The sequence below is a fragment of the Penaeus chinensis genome, chromosome 9 (assembly GCF_019202785.1).
Source record: "Penaeus chinensis breed Huanghai No. 1 chromosome 9, ASM1920278v2, whole genome shotgun sequence".
NCBI classification, from domain to species: domain Eukaryota; kingdom Metazoa; phylum Arthropoda; class Malacostraca; order Decapoda; family Penaeidae; genus Penaeus; species Penaeus chinensis.
Window position 1 is genome coordinate 41,142,236 of NC_061827.1, and position 7,500 is coordinate 41,149,735.

Here is a 7,500-nt window from a genome sequence, read left to right on the forward strand (position 1 = left end):
CCATCCTCCCGTCTTCCCTCCCTCCCTCCCCCCCCCCCCTCCGTCCCTCCCGTCTTCCCTCCTTCCCTCCTTCCCTCCTTCCCTCCTTCCCTCTCTTTTATGCCTACCGTATATTCCCCTTCTTCTAATCTGCTCCCTCCCCTTTTCTTCCACCTTTTATCCACATTATCCCTCTTCCTTTATTCCATCCATTTCTCCACTCTCTGTTCCATCTGCTACTCCTCTTAATCCACCTACATTTCGTCCACTGACTTCAAACACATATTCCACCCTATCCACATACCCCCCCCCCCCTTTATCCACCATATCCTCCCCTACTCCACCTAATCCACTTCTCAGTCCACTACCTAATCCACCTCATCTTTTCCCCTTTTCCATCACTTTATCCCTTCTTCCTCCTAATCCCCCCCCCCCCCCTATATCAACCTACCCCCCCCCCCCCATCCCATTCTTTCATGCAACTGCTATCTTGCAACTTTTGTTATATCACAGGATATTGAAAAGGATCAACAGTAGAGAGGAATTATGAGTTATGACGAGCGTGGGAAAATGTTCGTAATGTCTGTCTGTCTGTCTGTTTTTTTTTAATTTGTTTTTTTTCTGTGCTTCTTTGTCTGTCTGTCTGTCAGTCTGTCTTTCTATTTGTCTTTTTCCATGTCTCTCTGTTTATGTTTCTGTCTGCCTTCTTATTCATCTTTTTCTTTGTCTCTTTGTCAGACAGACTGACAGATAGATAGACAGACTGACAAAGACAGCCCAGAAGGCAAGGATACAGACAGACAGACAGACAGACAAACAGACAGACAGAGAGGAAGACGAAATCAGAGACCCAGACTAACAGAACGAGACAGACAGCCAAACAAAGACTTATCTATCGCGTTATGATAGACTGAGGGAGGAGGATGTCATCAACTGCAATATATTGAGAAACAGCCAATAATACAGAGGCATTAAGGACGAGATTAGGATACCAGAGTCAAGAGAATTGGGGAGAAAGAGACTGATAGATCAAAAAGGGAAATGAGGAAAATAAACTGTGTGTGTCTGTGTGTCTGTGTGTGTGTGTGTATGTGTGTGTGTGTGTGTGTGTGTGTGTGTGTGAGTGTGCGTGCGCGTGTATGTGTGTGTTTGTGTGAATGCGTGTGTGTCTGAGTGTGTGTACGCGTGTATGAGTGTGTGTGTGTGTGTGTGTGTGTGAACGTGTGCGTGTGTAAGAGCGGGACCGTGTATACTTTATGTACATAATGAGCATTTTTAAGATTGTATTTACCTTCGAGCCAATGAATACGTATCTTCAATGTACATTTTTACGTCTGTGTCTGGATAGGGTACAAACATGATGACGGTACATTTTTTATATAGCCATGAGAATACTCTAGTTTTTCTTCCTTCCTTCTCCTTCCCCCCTCCCCCCTTCCCCCTCCCCCTTTCCGTCCCTCCTTCCCATTCCTTCTCCCCCCTTTTCACTTCCTCCTCCTCCTCCTCCCTTTCCCCCTTACTCCTCCCCTCCCCTCCTCCCCCTCCATCTTTCCCTTTCCCCCCCTTTCCCCTCCCCTCCCTCCTTTCCCCTCCCCTCCCCTCTTCTCCCTCCCCCTTCCCCCTCTTTCCCTTACCCTCCTCCCCCTCCCCCTTCCCCTCTTCTCCCTCCTCCTTCCCCTCCTTCCCCCTTGCCCTTTCCCCTCCCTCCTACCCCCTTCCTTCCCCTCCCCTTTCCCATCCCCCCTTCCGTCGCCTCCTACCCCCTTCCCTCCCCTCCCCTTTCCCATCCCCCCCTTCCCCTTCCCCCCCTTCCCTCCCCTCCCCCCTACGTTTCACTTTTTCCTTTTCCATCCTCTTTTTTTTCTTTTTCTTTTTTCTTTTTTTTTTTTTGTACACAGGTTAATGGGAGTTTGATACAGAAAACTTCACTTATTCCTGAACGAATTGCGGTCATGTTTCCCCATCTGGCACAAGGTTGTTCAGATTAAACGTCAGGTATAAATCAACGAGTAAATAGTAATAATTCATGTATTCTTTTATTTTATTCTTATGACTATATATATTTTTTTTTCTAAAAAGTTATTTCATTCTATTTATATTTTTATTTTTTTTTTTTTTTTTTTTTTTGGGGGGGGGGAGGCACGGTTGCTTTTAAATGTGTTCTTTGAAATTCCTGGTTTTTAATTACATATTAAGAAATAATGATAATAATGAGAATAAAAAAGATTGATATAAGCAATAATTAATTATGATATCAATTATAATAGTAATGATGAAGATAATAGTGATAATGATAATAATAACGTTGCTAACAAAGATAATGGTGATAATGATAATAATGGTAATATTAATGGAAATTATGATAATAATTACAATGATAATAATAATAATAATGATAATAATAATAATAATAATAATAATAATAATAATAATAATATGATAACGATAATAAATAAAGATATTGATGACAACAATTATAGTAATAATAATAATGATGATAACAATAATAATAATCACAATGATAATGATTTGATAATAAAAACAACAACAGCAGCAATAATAATAATTCATTATTATTATAATTTGTATTATAATTATTGTTTTTATTATTATTATTATTATTATTGCTATTAATATTACTATTATTATTAACATTGTCATTATTATTATTATTATTCTTATTATTGATATTAATATTACTATTATTATTAACATTATTATTATTATTATTATTATTATTATCATTGTTATTATTAATTAGAGATAATAACAGTAATGATCATGCTAATAACTATGATGATATTAATGATGATTAATGATAATGATAATAATTCTAGTAATGATAACAACAATAACAATCGAAATAATAATAGAAAAATGACGATGATAATAATAATAATAATAATAATAATAATAATAATAATAATAATAATTACAATGATCATTACAACGAAGATGGAGTAAAGAAACGGAAGAAAAGGGAAGAAAGAAAATACACGTAAAATAATGCCAGAGAAAATGAAGGTAATCTGTTTTTTAGAGTGTCATGGCATATCACTATCTCTTAATCACTTTATTGCGTAATCACTGTCATTTTGCTTCATTATTCTTTCATTATGTTTGCCATGTTTACGTTGCGTCTTCCTTTTAGGAGAAGGGGGGGAGGGGAAGATGATGGGGGGAGAAGGTGGGAGGGTGGGAGGGATAAGGTGGGAGGGAGGGTGGAAGGGAGGGTGGAAGAGAGAGAGAGAGAGAGAGAGAGAGAGAGAGAGAGAGAGAGAGAGAGAGAGAGAGAGAGAGAGAGAGAGAGAGAGAGAGAGAGACAAAGAAATATTTACACCTTATGTTTAAATAAATAAAAAAATATCACTACATTGCCAAGGACCTCCCATCAATTTACTTGCAACTAAAAAACAGTATTTCTAAAAGTTTATACTCAATTATTAAATATTTCACATTTAACTGATCTCCATGACACCGCATTTTGACAAGCAAGTTAATCAATGGTAGGACAGCATAACAACATCACATTACATATCAATTTATTATTGTATTACACATTATACATATTAAAACGAATTACTTTTGATCTGAAAGAATATAGCCAGGGACGGTCCCCCTTAACACTTTCACTATTTTTAAAGAAATAATCCTTTAATTTGTTCCTAATAGTGAAAGATTGTATGTAAAGTGAATGTTCAGTAATAATGTTGATGATCATGATTATAATAATATTAATAATGGCGGTGGTTATGATAATAGTAATGATGATGATTATGATAATAATAATAAGATGAACATTAGCAATGATAATAACAAAAATAAAAATGATACTGATAATAATAGAATGATAATGATAATGATAATAATAATATCAATAATGATAATGATAATGATAATAGTAGCAGTAATAATAATAATAATAACAATAATAATAAAAATAATAATAATAACAATAACAATAACGATACCAATAATAACAATAAAAGTAATAATGGTAATAATAGTAACAGCAACAATAATACAACTTTATATGTTCACAATAAGAGAGTCTATGACCTCTCCCTAATATCTGTACAAGAGCTAATAACTTTCGTCTCGACTCAAGCAATTTGAGAGCGAACACTTACGTCATGTGACCTTATATGACCTCCTGTTACATTGTTGCACCATTGCAAAACCGGCTTTTAGGAACCTCTGGCAACATTTGCAGGTCGGAGGCAAGTTCCTGCTGTTCATTTCCTGTGTATTTTTTCTTCTTCTTCTTCTTCTTCTTCTTCTTCTTCTTCTTCTTCTTCTTCTTCTTCTTCTTCTTCTTCTTCTTCTTCTTTTTTTTTTTTTTTTTTTTTTTTTTTTTTTTTTTTTTTTTTTTTTTTTTTTTTTAAGGGGAGGGGGGTGAGTATGGACGGTGGGAAGAAGAGGGAAGGGAGGAAAGAAGGGAGGGGAGAAAGATATAATAATGATACTGTTTGCAATGATGTTAATGGAAATGGTGATAAGAATGATAACAATAAAAGAGTAGTTACAATATCTATTATCATAATTATGGTAATTGTAAATGGCAGAGGTAATGTTACTATTACTAACACTATTGATGATAATAATAATGATGATGATAATAAAAGCAATAGTAATGTCAATAATGATGATAAAAAATATTATTCTTACTATTATTAACAATGATGATAATAAAAGAACAACAATACTACAACTACTGATAGTAATAATAATGACGATAAGGATCACCAAGTGCCTTCTTCAGAATGAGGTTTGGAGACCGTATATCACTATGCACGTCTTTCATTAACCCTCTTCTTCGCTTCCCCATTCTAGAAATCTCTCTCCAGTCCTTCACATTATCTTCTCACTTTCTCCTATGTCTTTCCCATTCTCTTCTGCCATCAGTCATTCCTTTTGTGACAAGATTAACAGCGTCACCACTGGCCAAACAATTCTTTCCTTTTATTTTGCAAATGGTGGTCAATAGTCTTTTCTGAGGTGTAGACCCTCTTGTCAACCTTGTATACTTGTCACTATTTATAACTTTTATTCTTTTAGTACTACGTTTTATATACATTGATTTTCTTATGTTGGTGCTCAATGTTTCCACTTGCGTTTATGACTATATAGAATATAGTTTTAATCCCAGCAACGCGTATCAAATTCATTTCTTAAAATTCATGTCTTGCTTTATGGAATCAGATATAATATTTCGAGTTCCTTTAATCGCTACTAATGTTTTGACAATTAAAATTTCCCGTAATCCAACTGGCAAGATATTTGAAATTGTTAACATGGTCAGCTTTCTCCATGTCATGTGATACATCTTTCTGGCCTCTTAGTAATTACTATAACCTCTTAACCCCGATATATGGGGCTATACCACGTTCTCTACACGTTAGGGTTTTATTAAACAGGTTTTGGAAATCCTCTTCATTTTGAAGTCTTAGTGCAAACCGAAGGCTGTAAATATTAATACTATTTACTCTAACATTCTTTTCTTCCTCATGTGCTCCTGGTTATAATTTTGTTTTGTTTTGAATGATATAGGAGCCTAGATAAAACCTTGTCTGATGCTTCTTATTTTTATGAATTTGTTTATCTATTAATCTTCTGTTGTTTGAGTTTATAGAGCTAAAGGTTGACAAAAGTACAGGTAGACAATATTCTAATTTCATGTTCGGGAATATTTAAGTTTTGCGTTATTTCACAATTTTCTTTCAGGTTTCCTGTCGAAGACTTTGAAGTCGCTAATAGAGCGCAATTTTTTTTTTGTTTTTTCGAGAGTGCTGAAAGCTTCTATGATACCTCTTATCTTTCTGAAATCTGGTAGTAACTCTGAAAATAATCTTTTAATTATTGATTTATTCCCTCTTGCTGTATGCGAGGTGAGATTAATTAAGGAAAGAAAATATGTTTTAACAGAATCTGAATAAAGATTACCATATTGAATGACTTTATTGGTCAATTTTGTATACATTTCAGTTCCTTTCTTATCAAGATCCTGAGAAAATTCTGTAAGAAAGGCAGCGTGACTTAGTACAAAGTTCTTCATAACTTTGAATTCCGTCAATTTGCTTTGCTGAGTTGCTGTTGTCATTATATAATTTCTTCTCAATTTATTCTTCCAATTATCCTCTCTCTATATTGAATCAAACTACCACAAATATCCGTAATGGCTTGTTCTTCATTGTCCTTGATTTCGTAAATAATACTGGAGAGTTTTTTTTTTTTTTGTAAATTTTTCTTTTCTTTTTCTACTAATTCCTTGGGTTTGTTGCTTTCATTATCGCCGTCTCCTAATTATCTATTTTATTTCGTTTTACTTTATTACTTAATTAATTGTTCTCTAACATTGCTTCATTTCCCGTTAATCACCTTTGCATGTTTGGTCTCCTAATGTTGCAATGCAATGTAGCAGGTTTTCCTGGTTTGCATCTGAGTGTCTTCGAGATCTGGTATTTTGATTACACTTTACGTCTATTATCTTCATCTTCCAAAAAAAAAATCCCTTTGTTTCTTGGTCATCTTCCTTAACTTGATTTCTTGATGTTTGTATATCTATCGCTCTCTCTCTCTCTCTCTCTCTCTCTCTCTCTCTCTCTCTCTCTCTCTCTCTCTCTCTCTCTCTCTCTTTCTCTCTCTCTCTCTCTCTCTCTCTCTCTCTCTCTCTCTCTCTCTCTCTCTCTCTCTTTCTCTCTCTCTCTCTCTCTCTCTCTCTCTCTCTCTCTCTCTCTCTCTTTCTCTCTCTCTCTCTCTCTCTCACTAACAAAAAAACAAAACAAAACAAAATTCTCCGGAATTTTTAGACACATGCAATAACGGGTTTAGACAAAAATAACACTAATGATAATAATGATAGTAGTGGCGATACGAAATACGATAATGGTAATGATGATGATACCAATGATGATGATGATGAAATATTGATGATAATGAACTCTTGATAACAATAATAACAACAGTAAAGCTGGTGCTAGTAGTGATGTTGATTATTACAATATTAATGGTAAAAAAAATACCCAAATGAGATTGATTTGAATGAGGGATCGTAACAATAGCGATGATGATGATGAAAAAGGTAATGATTATAATGATGATGATGATAATAATAATTATTATAGATAAGTAGCTGAATAAATAATATACCAACAATAGAAAAAAAATACCAAACATCAATTAAGTTAGAAATAATCAATGAAAAATCATATTAATCACCATAATATATTTTAACGAATCAATCGAGCTACATAACACTAAACACAACACGAGCTCAAAACACCAGAGACGGAATGACGCAATCCCAACCGCGGCCGAAAACAGTCTTCTCGGCGACGGAGAGTAAGCGACCCAAACATCTTCGTGCTGCGGTGCCAAATCTTCCTCAGGTGCCTTTTGTTTTTGTTGTTATTGTTACTGTTGGTGTTGGTTTTATGACTGTTATTGTTAGTATTGTATTAATTTACATTTTTGTTTTTATTAGTCTTATATTTGTTATTGTTAGAGTTGATATTCTGCGTC